At 40.9% G+C, this 15,594-nt stretch overlaps 1 long non-coding RNA gene across 2 annotated transcripts; it reads right to left on the bottom strand.

Moving 5' to 3' along the window:
* Nucleotides 1-2,730: 2,730 nt before the first annotated feature.
* Nucleotides 2,731-6,927, bottom strand: LOC123428177. 2 transcript variants are annotated; one of them, XR_006622504.1, is made up of 3 exons: nucleotides 6,457-6,894; nucleotides 5,469-5,551; nucleotides 2,731-4,469 (listed from the first exon to the last, which is right to left on the bottom strand). It is a non-coding gene; the product is annotated as an uncharacterized LOC123428177 (long non-coding RNA). The 2 variants fall into 2 exon arrangements; XR_006622503.1 differs by having other exon boundaries at nucleotides 2,731-5,551; nucleotides 6,457-6,927.
* Between the last annotated feature and the right edge of the window lie 8,667 nt (nucleotides 6,928-15,594).

A 15,594-nucleotide genomic window follows, 5' to 3' on the forward strand; every position in this document is an offset into this window, starting at 1 on the left:
AGAAGAGCGGGGTTGGATGGTCTTCTGGGCGATGGCGATCAGCTCCATGATGTGGTCGGCCCTGGCATCGAAGCCCCCTTGCGTCGGTCGTTGGTGGAGCATCTCACTCGCCATCTGCAACGCGTCGTGCGCGCCGAGGTCCTCCAAGTTGATGCGGCGTGTTGCGGGTGACGGGGGCGCAGCCCAGCCGCCGTGCGCCTAGGTGGCACGGGTGGTTGCGACGGTGGAGACGATGTTGACGATCTGGTACGAGCTGCCTGGTACCACAATGCTGGTATGCATGCTTCCGGCCGTTGTGACATGACGGTTGGAGGCCAGCTCAAAGAGGCTCGAACAAGCTGGTTGGGCGCCGGCCATCGGAGCAGCGGGCCTAGGGAAGATGAAGCTCGGAGAAGACCCTAACACGCCCCCTACCTGGTGCGCCAAATGTCGGATTTCGGGCTCCATAAAACCCTAAAGATTTGAACTCAGGGGCGTGTACGAAGATCTCTGACGGCCTAACCTCACCTAGCATGCTCCTCGATGGGAATGGCGAAGAACTCACTCGGTGGTGAGGAGAACCCAGAAAACTATAGTTTACCCAGGTTCGGGCCGCTGTGAGGCGTAAAACCGTAATCCTGATTTGGTGGCTTGCCTCTAGTGGAGGTTGGTGGATGAACTAGTACAGTGTTCTTCGCCCTCATGAGGTTAGGCGGACTTAGTGGTGTGAGGATGGGTGAATGAATGAATCCTCCCCTCTCTACGGAGTAACCTACTTTTATCTATTGTGGCATCCCCGGTCCTCTTCCCTTATCGTTTCGGCGGGAAGGGATCCCACAACGGCTAATTTCGAAGGGGGACAGGGGAACATGCTTCTCCCGTCCAAAAGTGGTATTCGCCTACAAAGTAGGTGCCAGCGCTATAGGGGCTGATTCAGGGATGACGTTCGTCCTGCCGGTGGGTAGCCATGGTCTTGTTGCACCACAATGCAAACCTTTAGAAGATTCCTTGGGAAATTGCGTCCGTCCTTGCCCCCTTTGCAACAAAGGGGAAACTGCTCTGTCCTGCTGTTTGTTGCCCGCGTGTCCTTCCTGTGCGTTATCATTGACTCGTGAGGCTGGGCATCACCTCGGAATATCCGCCGCTTCGAAGGGGTCCTGAAGAGGCCCCCTGCGGGTCTCGATGTCGTTCCTCCTCATGAGGCTTGGCCCCTCACGAGGGCCTTGCCTTGAGTGATGTCAGGCTCGTTGGTTTGCTTGATGAAGTGGGCCAGTCCTGGGCCGTAGGCAGGCAGGTCTGGGTACCCCCATTTCCAGAATGCCGACAATATTTCCTCACTTGATGATTTTCGCTCAAAGTCCTCGAGAAATTGGGTTGGTCTAAATGACAAGTGTCAGTTTCGCTCGGAGCATCCAACCAGCTAGTGGTTGCGGGGGGGCGGCTATTTATAGCCTAGGAGCATCCCGACATGATTTGACATTAATGCCCTTAATGACATGACCGTTGTGTGTATAAGATTGGGAACAGGTGGTGCAACGCAGAAATGGTCATATCTTTCAATTGTGAAAGTCCTCAAGTCTCTCATGTTCCTCATTGATAGGCAGTTCGCACTGGCGAGATCCTAACTCCTCAGTTAGTGCAATTTCATGAGCGACCAGAAGAACATCTTCTCTGTCACTGAAGACTTTGACTAATCCATAAGAAATTTTCAAAGGGTTCACTCTGAGGATTTGGTTATGTAGGCTTTGAGCTGAACATCATGAGGAAATTCTTTCCTTAGTTTTACCTCGACCCTCTTTAACAGTATGGTGTTCCTACGACTCATGAATGAAGAAAATGAAACATACAGAGTGAATCTTCAAGCTTCAAAGTCTTCAGAGTATTTTCTTCGGGACACACCGAATTCCTCATCTTCAATGTCTTCATGAGGAATATCAATTTTTCACAATTTTTTCACGATCAAAGTCTTCAAGGAATGAACAAAATCTTCACCCGAAGATATGCATTTTTAGGGATCGGTATCCATCGAATAACTCAAACTCCTCAGCGACTTATAGGGCGTGTGTACACGTACAAACTTATCAGTCTCTTAACCTATAAGTCTTCAATCCACCAAAATCAATAAGGGGCACTAGATGCATTTACAATCTCCCCCTTTTGGGTGGTTGGTGACAAATAGGTTAAGTTTTTAACGGGGATAAAAATATGAAATGTAAGTACAGAGTTTGAGGAATTTGATTACAAGATACAAAGAAACTCCCCCTGAAGATGTGCATATCTGAGAAATATTCATTGGACAACAAATGCACATTAATGATATATATCATCACTACAAGAAATAAGGTCAATTATGGCTCCCTATATTGGTCATTCAATCGTTATTGTTGTCCTTTATTGACCTTTTTTAACCAAATTTACAACGTCAACAGTTGGCCATCAAGAAGGAACAAACATGACCTTTCTAAAAATTTGCTCGTAGGTCTCTATCGACCAAAATTTTGATTTGATCATTACCCATTTGTGTGAGCCACGTAGAATCTGACATGGCCAAGCTGACGTGGCATTGCTAGTGACCAAATGGAATCATCAAAAAATTCAAATCCATGTCTACCAATCTAGTCTACATGGGCATGACCCGATACCTATTTTACTATTAAAAATGTCTGATTTGTTTGTGTTGAAGCAGTTTTTGCTAGAAGCACGCATATCTCAAGATAGGCCCATTAAAAATAAATACAACAAAATAAAAAATTGCAAATAAAATGTATATTTTATTTCAGTAGCATACCACATCATATAGAATACATCATCCAACGACTCCATGCATTAAGGTTCAACGCCTAACAAGGGCACGTCAAAATAATTTTACATGTGCACAACAGAATACTTCTGCAAGTGCAAATACACAGAAAAAGGACCCAACAAGTGCACAATTGCACATAAAGAGAGTTCCACAAAGATTGGATGAGAACCACAAGTTTCTTCTGATCCTCTTCCTCTCCACAATATGCTCTTGCCATTGCCGCGTGCAAGAAAAAATGATACCGACTGCATGTTAAACCTAGAAAGTAAAAAAATTCCAACCGTCCAACTAATATGTAATTGTTTTGTAGCCATAGGACGAAACATGAAACGTCTACCCCGTTGGTATTTCCTTCTATGCTTATGAAATGAAAAAAAAGAATCTAGAGGAGACGTGCTCCCTTTGGTCTCCCTTTCGTTAGACTATAATCACCACGTCCTAGAAGAAAAAAAACACCACATACGCAAGAGATTAAACCGACTGTCACAAACGTGCTCCCTTTGGTCTCCCTTTCATTAAACTAAAAGTACATGTCTTATTATTAAAGAAATAAGACACACAAGAAAGAGATTAAATCTACCGTCACAAACAAAGAGAACACTTCCAAATTAAAAGAACTAGTCGTCTGACGCACGGGCTAGTATTTAGATGATAACTTATTAGAACAACTTGAATTGCAATCTTTTTTATTTATAAAAAGAACTAACTACAAATTAATATAATTTGTATCAAGTTCTTGAAAGTGTATTATTATGTAAGCAGGACAATTTGTTCGTGTAACCATGTACCCATATAACATTTGAATTAACTGAATGCCATCATAGTACTGTTTTTATTATCCCGGACAATAATGATAGTTTCTTTGGCATATATCCCAAAAGGTCATGTAGAAATCAAAATGTAACATAGTTATTTGCATAGACTTTTGAAGAAGCAAAGTTCCTCCATTCGTTAACACTCCTAAGTATATTAAATATATAAATGTATTCTGTAGAGAAATGAAATCATACATTTGGTAATGTTTCGAAACAAAATACAATTGCGTGAACATATAATATTTTAGATGTTTACTAACAACCACAAACTGAACTGCACACTTCATTCTCAAATATATGTCATAACAAATGAAGGAAGAGAAGGCAACATGATGTACATATGGTCATGTCATTTTGCCAACCAGCTATATACAGATGACGCATTTAGTTGCTAGCATTTTCGGAAGAATACGAACACATTGTTTCTAGGTGCATGCTCTTCCGTATTATCCATGTGGAATCGCTGCAAGGTGGTACGTCATAACATCACAAACACAATGCAACCTATGTTTTTTCATGGAAAATGTATAGCTCTTGGAGTTATAACTATGAAAGTAATAAGGTACACAAGACGTCAAATTTTCTACAATTATCCAAACCTTTACTCTAAAATACAAACTTACACAAAACTTAAGTAGCATATATTTCTTGAATCCACCGGTTGGAGCCACTATAGAACAAATAAGTTCATAAGAGATTAGACCATCAACTACACTGAGCAAATTATATTCTAAAACATCCACTTCTGATTCAGAAAAGCAATTATGAGGCACGTGCGACATACCAATCTTACCCCCATCGAGTCTGGTCTTCGGGGGTGCTAATTCCAGGTAACGATTCATTCCTTAAGTTGTCAGTCCATGATGGTTCATCTGTGGGTTTTATCCAAAATGGATGAAAAAATGATAGTTGATGATTGACGGACATATAACAAAAAATTATATGATCACATCAAGGGTAGAATTAGCTAGTATCATGTACGCTTGAAGTTTTCTAGTCCGAATGGCAACTCCAATATTTCATACGAAAGGTAATATATTTGAAAGAATATTTTTATTTATTGTATGCTACATCGCCATTTATATACCCTTGGCAGCCATTTTTTGACAAACAACCATATTAAAGAATGAAGAAGCTCCTTATAAAAAGAGTTTGAAGAAGCTAAAAAATGTAGATCTCTCCAACGGGCCTTGCTGCAAGCTGGGAGGACGGATGGACGCACATGCAGAATATTAGGCTGCATGGGGTGAGAGAGGGGGATAGAAGAGAATGGTGGGAGAGCAGATGCTTTGGCCAGAGAAGAAGGATGGATCGCAAGTAGAACAAAAGGAGAGAATTTTCCTACAACATGCGCATGTGCGTACTATAGCACAACACACGCGTTCTTTTCACACACATGAATGATCCAATTTATGTTACATGTATGAAATACTACACTGACGATTTTGCAGACATGCTCTAACCAACCTTGATTGGTGCGTCATTTTCCTGTCACACAGTCAATGAGGCAGATATAAAAAAGGAAGCAACACTAGTGTGCTATTGTGCTGTACTATTTTTTTGAAATATCATATATATTTATTCTAAAGAATCAAGAAAGTTTTGTTGGAAAACATGAATCATGAAAGTAAGGATACAAAATTTGCATTTGATGCTTATCCATATATAAATATACACAGCTAATTCTTGAATTGATAGAGAGTGTAGATGTGTATTTATCGGTAGAATAAAACGACACTCTCCAGCAATTGATTTCTCGACCTCGCAGGAAATAGAAAATCAATAAGAGCATCCATGAAACATGCATATGCTCCTGTTACCTGGAATATAAAAGTGATTACCTGGAATACAATATAAATAAAAGTGATTACCTGGAATTAACTCAAGGCTACCGGAGAATTTCTCTTTAACTTTTCCTGACTTGTTAAGGATATAGCAGAATTCCCATAAGCTCCTGTGTGAAAGTGGCAGAACATAAGAAGGTGCCAGCAAGCCGTGAATTAGCAATCCATCAGTTATTTAGAAATTAACTGGACCACAAACCTAAAGTACATGATATACAAATGAGATAAACAAAGAGCCTCTGTTGTAAGTAAAACTAATCAGCCTAATCACGATGATGACAATGGCTACCCTGGTGGCATGTGCAACTTAAATGGGCTGCTAGCAACGGAATTCTCTATAAAGTTCAGGATATCAGCATTCAGCAGTACAGAATTTGCTAGCAACGCAGTCTAAATAACTACTGACAGGAAACGATGCAAGAACGTGCTCTTCCCAAAGTTGCATTTCAGGCAGCAAGCAGATAAGCCGCCCTGTTAGACCAAACACTAGAGCTCATCAGCTGAGAGAGACAGAGATTGTGCCGCATTCAACTTACAGTTTTTCTGCTTCCATTCCTTTTATTCAGAGATTACAAACTCTAACTGAAAAACGAGAAAACAGGGCACGCCAGGGCCGTGAGCGCGACCATCCCGGCGCTCCCCGCACATCACCCGTGATGCCGTTGTGACCGTTGCATTGTGCCATCCCACGATGTCAGGGTGGCAAGAGATTCTAACTAACTGGCGGAGTTGCAGCTCAACTTATTTCCTGCTAATTAAACTGAATAAAAGTTCTATTGTCAAAACTGATGAAACTGAAACTATGTTCAGCAGCCGTTAACTAAAATACCCGCCCATTCCACACAGCACGAGCAAAGCATGAAGTTGGGTGATCATTGCAGAAAATTTGGGCCCCTCTATTTAAGGTGTACAGAGCAAGCACATCAAGTAATGCTCATAGGCTGCATATGGGACAAGCAACGTTAATTTCTACGTAGTGTTGGCGCTGCGATGGCATTAAGGCAGGTAATCTCACCAGCCAGTTTGGTGCACGGACAAGGCGGTGACTTGTGGTGATGGCGGGATCCAGTCCGGACAGTCTCCCAGCCGTCGCGCCGGCTTCTCTCTGATTTGCCCGTCATGGCCACCATGTCTGCTCCCGTGCTTGGAGAAGCCTACCTCCTAGACAAGGCCCGGATCTGGCTCGCTGCTGCTCCTGCATGCTCCTGCTGTAGGTGGAGGAGGACAGCGGGCTCCGGAGCGATCTTTGGGAGGGAGACCGCGGGCTCGGCATCGCCTGCAGGTGGAGGAGCAAACGGCAATGTGCGCTGGTTCGGGGAGGGTGGGACCCGCGGCGGGTGCGGCAAGCGGATGGGGAGGGAGGTGGCGGCGGCGATCTGGAGGGAAGGAGGCGACGAGGGGATGGGGAGTGGGTCTGCTAGTTTTTTTTCTACTTTTCTTCAGATTGATGAATGGATGGATGGACGTGGGATTGCTAGCAGTTGATAATAGGATTTGTGCCATGTCATCGATCCGTGGCATAAATGGTTTCACCAATCAGAATCCAACTTATGTAATTGTGTTTTTTTCTTTCGTTTCTTTTATATTTTTTATCCTTATATTTCGGGTAAACACTCAACATATTAACCTCATGGGGTGTGTTTAAATGACCCAATATTTATGGATCCATATTGGATTTAGATATTAGTCCGTATAGATATTGGATTTAGGAAATATGGATCCATATTATTGTCTCTAGGTGTATTTTTTGATTGCCTAAAAAGAGTTGTACAATATTTATTATTTTCCTCAAAAGAAAGCTATATTTTTTGGTTGTGTGTTCTGGGTGGATACAATTTTCGTTTCATTATGATAGTATTTGGCATTACTGAAAAATTCACCCACATATTTTTTATTGTCATGTTTAAGTTTTTATTGTATGAAACAACAAGTCAAGGTACCCTATACCACCTTTTAAAAATACTTATCTAAATAGGGTCTACACATTATGACATTAGCATGGGCTCATATATTTCATTTTGGTAATTATATTGTATTTTCTAAAATATTTAGGATATTAAAATGAATAATTATAATTTATTGGTATTTATCTAATATAATTTACTTCATCCATATACGTATAGAACAAATTTTTGCTCTCTATACATGACACATAGGCAAAATTGATTAGGGGTCGTCGAGTCACCTCCACACATAGGTTTATGGTCTTATATTTGGTCATGATAGCATTGAAATATGATCATAAATAATTCTACACATCTTAATGACCATTTTATGCAATAGGATCATGACCTAATGGACATAAAAGGTCATAACATTATGGGTTTTGGACTCTCTTGGACTTGCCATGATTAATTTTAGAATTTTGGTCATGGATCAATGACCAATTAAACCACCATAATCTGTTTTGGTCATAATTGAACGTTTTTCTTGTAGTGCATGGAGATCTCCCCCTATATCTTGTAATTCATGCATGCATTTGACATATGGTATGAGGAATATGAAATGCATGATGAAAAATGGTGCGTGACAAATTTCAGCATGCATGCATTTAATTAACTTGAGGAATAAGCATGCGAGGAAAAAGGTTCAAAAGTGTCAGAACACCATCGGGTTAAGTTACAACTCATTACATCAAACACTTTGGAAGAAATGAGTGTTTTTAACTTGATAAAGTTTATAAGCCCATAAATTTGACCCGCTTGAATACTAACTCAGATTTCTCCCCCTTTGTCATCAAGTAACGAAAAGGGACGAAACTGAGGACTAATTCCAATGAAGAACTTCACTTATGTGGTGGAGGAGAGGCGCCAGCATTCTTCGTGTCAGTCTTCCTGGTTGGGTCTCTCGCAGTATCAGCATGTTATTCATCGGAATCAGTAGAGCGAAATGAGGAATATGAACTGTCCACCAGGTCAGGAACTGGGATATTCTTGAATATCTTCTTTGGTGGCCATGGACAATCAAAGTCTTGGGTGAATTTCAATTCTTGAAGTTCCTTCAGAGTCTTGAGGTGAGATAGTATGGACCAAGTGCGATCAAATACCTCATGAAAATAATTGTGATTTTTCTTCACAGCATTTTAAGTACCATTGAGGGTTATCACAATGGAGCCAAACTAACGCTTAACCCACTTATGGTTTCGATCAACCTTCTCATGAAGACTGGGGAGTAGCTCTCTGTTAGTCATCACCCGTGGGGAAGTTGAACTTGGAGGTGTTGCTCTGCCATCAGATTCTTGGGTGGTAGTGTCATCATAGGAAGAGTATGATGCGGCCTTGCGAAATTGACCATCCAGTGGACGATTTCCTTCACCAATCACAGACTTTCCTTTGCCCTCAACTGGTTCAAAAGATTTCTTGATTACTTTGAGAGGAGGTAGGTAACTGATGTGATCCTGAAAGTTAGCTTGATAGTTGATTGAGGATCTGGTTCTCATGAATCTCGTGATCCAAGGCGCGTAAATCTTCAACTCAAAAGATGACAAGGCATTTTTGGCCAAAGTCCTCAAGAAGAAGTCATGAAGGTTCATTTGGATTCCATGAACGACGTTGAACAATATGTTCTTCATGATCCTGATAACATCTTCTTCATTATCATGGCCTTTGATAGTAGCGAAAGAATAGGCCAAGATCTTGTACACTGTTGTGGGCACATATTTCACTTCCTTTACCAAGAATCGAGTCCTTGGAGGCTGGCCCAGAGCTAAAGGCTTCATGAGGACTTCTATCAGATAATTTGGCAACTCTTTTTCATCATATGGTATTATTGCTTCATTTGAAAGAATTGGGACTGGTATAGCTCGAAGCAATTCAGTGGCTGGAGCTGTGAAGTGAGTGTGCCGAGTCATCTAGTCCAAGAGATAAGATTTGATGTTTTTGGGGTCACCTGAGATGTGTAGACTGGCATAAAACTGAAGAATAATGCATGTGTTCCAGTCACAGATATCCGTGCAGAATGGCAGTAGCCGTGCGTCATGAAGAACACTCCGAACAGGGGTAAAGCAAGGAATTTCCTCCATATCACAATGAGGTATGTTTATGTGATGGAATATATTCTTCTTCTCCACTAGCTGAGTGATACGTCCCAAACATATCTATAATTTCTGCTTGTTCCATGATCTTTTGGGTGACATTGTTATATGTTTTGCTACACTTTTATATCATTTTACACATATTTGGACTAACCTACTAACTCAGTGCCAGTTTATGTCTGTTGATGTATTTTTTGCACGGGCTTTTTCCCAATTTTCCGAAGCCCGAAAAAATCCAGAAAAATATATAAAAAAATGAGTGAAACAGAAGCTTCCGGGTCACCGAAGGAGGTCCAAAGGGGGGCCAGGGGCCTCCCAGGCGGCCTACTGGCAGGGCCAGGCCCTAGGCCGCGCCAGGAGGTGGCCTGGGTGGGTCCCACCTCCTCCGGTGCCCTCCTTTGGCCTATATTTAGACTTTCGTGAGGAAACCCTCGCTGACTTTCTGGAATCACGAATTTCTCCATCGTTCCGCCGCCGCAGCGTTTCCAAGATCGGGAGCGTCAGGAGACCTCTTCCCGCACCCTGTCGGAGGGAGGATTGACCTCCGAGAGCTTTTCCACCGCAATGAATGCTTCCCGGATGTACCGTGAGTAGTTTCCCTTGGACCATGAGTCCATGACCAGTACCTATGTGATGTATTCTCTCCAATCTTGTGCTTCAATGGTTAGTCCTTGTGAGCTTCCCTACATGATCAAGGCATCTATGTAATTCTCTTGCTTTTGCTATGCTCGGTTTGTTGGGATCCGATGGATTATGAGATTATGTGAAGATTGTTATGAGTTACATATTTGATTATCATGTTATATTATTTTCCTTAGTGATTCTTGCATGTTCTCCGTTGCTTTTTATTGCTTTGGCCAAGTAGTAGGCTGTAACTCCAAGAGGGAGCGTTATGCGTGATTGAGGGTTCGGGCCCCTCGATGTCTAGCTTGAGTGACAGAAACATGAGACTAGGGGATGTGCTTTTTGCGACCAGTGAGAAAACAACGATGCTTGTGGCCATGGTTGCAAGGACTGTTTACCTTACGCATAGTTCGTTAATGCATTTATCCGTTGCTTTGAGTTTACACTTTGGGTGGGGCTCGCAACTTAATACCAGAGAGATGTTCTGCATAGATATTTCAAGGTGGATGGTTAGTAAGTAGATGCTGATGAATAAACGGTCTACTTGTCTTGGTGTACTGCCCATTACTATTGAACCTCTAACTATCAAGGAGCATAATTAGCATTGCGTTGCGATCATAATCCTGTCAATTGCCCAACTGTGATTTGTTTACCCCAGCATAGTTGTTTATCGTCTTTTGTGACAGAGACATCACTAGTGAACATCATGTGACTCCGGTCCATATCACCATCATTGTTTACACCTCCATCATTTACCGCTTTCATTTACTTTACCGTTGCAATCACTATTACCTTCCCGCTTGTGTTTTGATCCTTTGCAAACTACAAGGCCGGATAGATTGACAAACTCTCTGTACTCATTGGGAGAAAAGTTATTTGTTGTGTGTGCAGGTCCACGTCTTCTGCTAGCGCTAGGGTGGAAGACACCTACTTGTTGAGCCTAGGAGTTCTCCTTGTTCGATAAACCTTACAGTCTCCGTGTAAGGGAATTTTTCTGCTGACTACATCTCCACCTTCCACTTGGGGTATCCAACGAGGTGCGAGAAGTATATACATCATCTCATCATCAAGTGAATTTCTGGCTCCGTTGCCGGGGACTCCACTCTTCAAGATAGGGGAGTTGCACGCTATCTTTTACCTTTGCTTTTTAGTCTTGTTAGTTTGCTTTTCTAATTTTTCTTTAGAGTCGTATACCAAAACCACAAAAAAATATTTACTTTGCTCTTGCTTGTTGTCGTCGCTATGGGTTCCGCTGAAAACACCAAGTTGTGTGACTTCACTAGTCACTACAACAATGACTTTATCTGCACTCCTATTGCTGCCCCCACCACTGGAGCCACGTCCTATGAGATTAAACCTGCTTTGGTGAACCTTGTTATGAAAGATCAATTCTCCAGTGCTGGAGATGATCCTTCTTTGCACTTGAACAATTTTGTTGAGATCTGTGATATGCAAAAATATAATGAAGTAGATGGTGATATTGTTAAACTTAAGCTTTTTCCTTTCTCCTTGATAGGAGGAGCTAAAGTGCGGCTTCAATCTTTGCCTAGGAATAGCATAGATTCTTGGGATAAGTGCAAAGATGCTTTTATTGGGAAGTATTATCCGCCTACTAAGATTATCCAGTTGAGGAGTAACATTATGAATTTTAGGCAACTGGATAATGAACATGTTGCTCAAGCTTGGGAACGTATGAAATCTCTTGTTGAGAATTGCCCTACACATGGTTTGACTACTTGGATGGTTATCCAAACTTTTTATGCAGGATTGGACTTTACATCACGGAATCTGTTAGACTCGGCCGCGGGAGGAACCTTTATGTCAACTACACTTGGTGCTGCCACAAAGCTATTGGATGATATGATGATAAATTATTCTCAATGGCACACCAAGAGATATCGAACAGGTAGGAAGGTAAACTCTGTTGAGGAGATCTCCTCCCTTAATGATAAGGTTGACATGATTATGACTCTACTCACTAAGCAAGATCCTATTGATCCTCATGATGTTCCTCTAAATTCTGTGGTTGCTCAATAGAGAGAGAAAGTGGATGTTAATTTTATTTCTAGGAACAACTTCAACAACAATGCTTATAGGAGTAATTTTGGTAGCAATCCTAGACCGTTCCCATCGAACAACTATGGGAACAACAACAATTATCCTAGCACCAAAAACTCCACTTCCGAACTAGAGAGCATGCTTAAGGGTTTTATCACTTCTCAAAAAGCCTTCAACAAGAGTGTATAAGAGAAACTAGAGAAATTAGATAGTCTCTCTTTGAAGGTGGACAACATAGCTCATGATGTAGAGATGCTTAAAATTAGAACTTCCCCACTTGAGTAAAGGAACACCACACTCATGAATGCTATCCAAGTCCAAATTAATGAGAACATAAGAATGCTACCCAAACTTAAAGAGATATGGGCTAGAGAAAAGGAAGAGGAAGAGAGAATTAAGAGCCTACCTACACACACTACCATTGCTACTATACAAGTTATTGAGGATCTCAAAACTTTTAGCACCCATCGCACTCCTAGTCCCAATGGACTCATTAATGGTGATGATAATACCTCAACTATAGGACAAGAAGGTCCTATAAATTTAGAGACTACCAAAAGAATGAGGTTAGATGACATTACTACCACTTTAATTAATGGTAGTAACCTTGATTCTCACAATTGTAGTCTCTCCGAAGTCATCACCTTTTTTGCAAAGAATTGCTAAAGACCCCCACTCTAGTACACTCAATATTGCCTTCACCGAGCATATTATCAATGCTCTCATGAAAGCTAGGGAGGAGAAGCTCAAGCTAGAGACTTCTATTCATAGGAAGCTAGACGATGGTTGGGATCCTATGGTCAAAATTAAATTGAATAATATCTCTTGCTTTTCTTTGTGTGATGTTGGAGCTAGCGCCTCCGTTATGCCCAATAGAATGTATGATATGCTTGATTAAACCTTATGACCCATGTTATTTTGGTGTTTGTCTCGTTGATTCTTCCATAAAGAAACCTTCAGAGAGAATTGATGATGTTCTTATTATTGTCAATGATAATTATGTTCCCATTGATTTTCTTATTATGGACATTGAATGTGATCCTTCATGTTCAATTATTTTGGGACATCATTTTCTCCACACCGTTGGTGCTATCTTTGACATGAAAGAGGGAATTAATAAATTCCAATTTCCTCTTAAAAAGGGAATGGAACACTTATCTAGAAAGAAGATTAAGTTACCTTATGAGTCCGTTACACAGGCAAGTTATTCTTTTGGAGTAGATAACACTTGATCTTCTTGCATTGTGCCTAGCTCAAAGGCATAAAAGAAAGCGCTTGTTGGGAGACAACCCAATATGTTTTTACTTTCTATTTTAGTGGTCTTGATGTGTGTTACTACTGTATCAACATCATTATATCTTTATTTTTAAGCTTTGTGCCAAGTTATAGCCTCCGATTGCAAGAAAGTTCAAAAGTTGTGACATGTTGTTCGGAAACAGATTATGTCTGCTTGACGGTAAAATTCGCCAAAAATCACCAGATCATCTTTTTGATCTGAATTGTTTTGACAGCATGCTCTATATAATTTTCTTTCTGGCCTCTGTTCTGAGTGTTTTGATTTGAGTTGCAGAAGTGCCCCGAATAAATTATGTACTACGTGTTGTTCTGTTTTTCACAGATTCTGCCATGTTTTGTGTTTTCTTTGTTTTTCCAATCCTAAGATTGCTTTTTTTGCAAAAACCCTTTGGCATTCATGAGAAGCAGTAGCTTTTCATGAAAATCTTTATTTCCAGCAGGTATTGAATTATTTTATTAAGGGAACTAACCACTCTAATCAGCTTATGATGAGTTTTGTATGAAGGGAGTTTTCAAGCATTGCGATGGGAGAGATGATGAAAGAAGATAAAGGAGTGTCAAACGCTCAAGCTTGGGGATTCCCCCATGCATCCCAAGAAATATTCAAGAAATGCCCCCGTGCATCTCCTTCTCTATCAACAATCATCAGGTCGTCCATCTTCATGCTATATTTTTATCACTTCAAATGATATGTGCTATGCTTGGAGCGTCCCGTCATTTTCTTTTAATTTTGTTTTAGTTTAGTTTACTTGTCATAACAAGTCGGAACCTAGATTACCTTGTTTGGGAGAGACACACGCTCCATTCCACTCTAGAACACAACATAGATTTTCATGCTTATTTTTTTGTGTGTTCTTCATCTTTCCGTAGTTACTGTCATGCTTAGCTCATAGCTTTCATGCTTCTCTTTTTAAGAGCTTTTACTTAGGTTGATTTTGTAACTCTCTTGAGTTATCATGCTTATCTTGTTTAGAGAGTTGGCTTGTTGCACTGAGTTGTGTGTCTTGCATGAGTAGGTAACTGAGGTTGCTATTTAAGTATAGTAGTAACTTGCAATAGTTTTGAGGTATTGATTTGAGTAATGTTTGCCTATTACTGATAGATGTCGTATTTTGGGAAATCCGTGTGTTTTTCAAAAACTAAAATTAGTTGTGAACTCTAGCTATTAAATTGATCGCTAACCTCTCGAGGGGTTGGAATATATAGAGTACCCTCACGTTACCATGAGTCGATGATGCGCAAGGATAACCAAACCCCCAAACATTCCTCCTCGGGGTACTTGTCTCTTTGTGAATTTCCTAACTAGATAGAGAGTTACCGATAATAAGTGTATGAGTTCTTCAGACTAATGTGAGTATTCGATTGTTGGCACTTGCACCATCCATATTTTGCTAGCCTCTTCGGTACCGTGCATTGCCCTTTCTCACATTGAGAGTTGGTGCAAACTCCACCGGTGCATCCAAACCCATGACATGATACGCTCTGTCATACATAAGCCTCATTATATCTTTCCTCAAAACAACCACCATACCTACCTAATAAGGCATTTCCATAGCCTTTTAGAGATACATTATCATGCAACATCCACCATCTCATGACTTGATCTTCATGTCATACATGCTTTTGCTTGATCATAGAGCTGCATGCTAGTTGGGACTTGCCCTCATTACTGCTACATGACGCGCTAGTATCATTGCATATCCTGCTACACTAGTAGAGGCATACATTTGAATACATCATGATAGTTTTCACTTGTCTTTATGTTGATTACTTCTTATAAAGTGTGATGATTTTTCTTTCTATTCATGTAAAACATAGAGTGTTGCCCTTAAGTGAGGAAAAGATCCCGAAGAGGACAAAACAAAAGATCCCGAAGAGGACAAATGGGAGATAAGAAAGAAAGAGCCAAAGAGGCCACAAAAATAAAAAATAAAAAGAGAAAAAGAAAAATGAAAAAGAAATAAAAAGAGAGAAGGGGGCAACACTACTATTCCTTTTGAAAGATCCACACTTGTACTCCATTGCTACATTGGTACTACATAGAGATTATCATTCATGCATAACTATGTGGGGACCCTTACACTATAGAACTTGGTTTGCATATTCCAATGATGAGCCTCCTCAAATGAGCGCTAGGTCTTC

This window comes from Hordeum vulgare, chromosome 1H, assembly GCF_904849725.1.
Source record: "Hordeum vulgare subsp. vulgare chromosome 1H, MorexV3_pseudomolecules_assembly, whole genome shotgun sequence".
NCBI lineage: Eukaryota > Viridiplantae > Streptophyta > Magnoliopsida > Poales > Poaceae > Hordeum > Hordeum vulgare.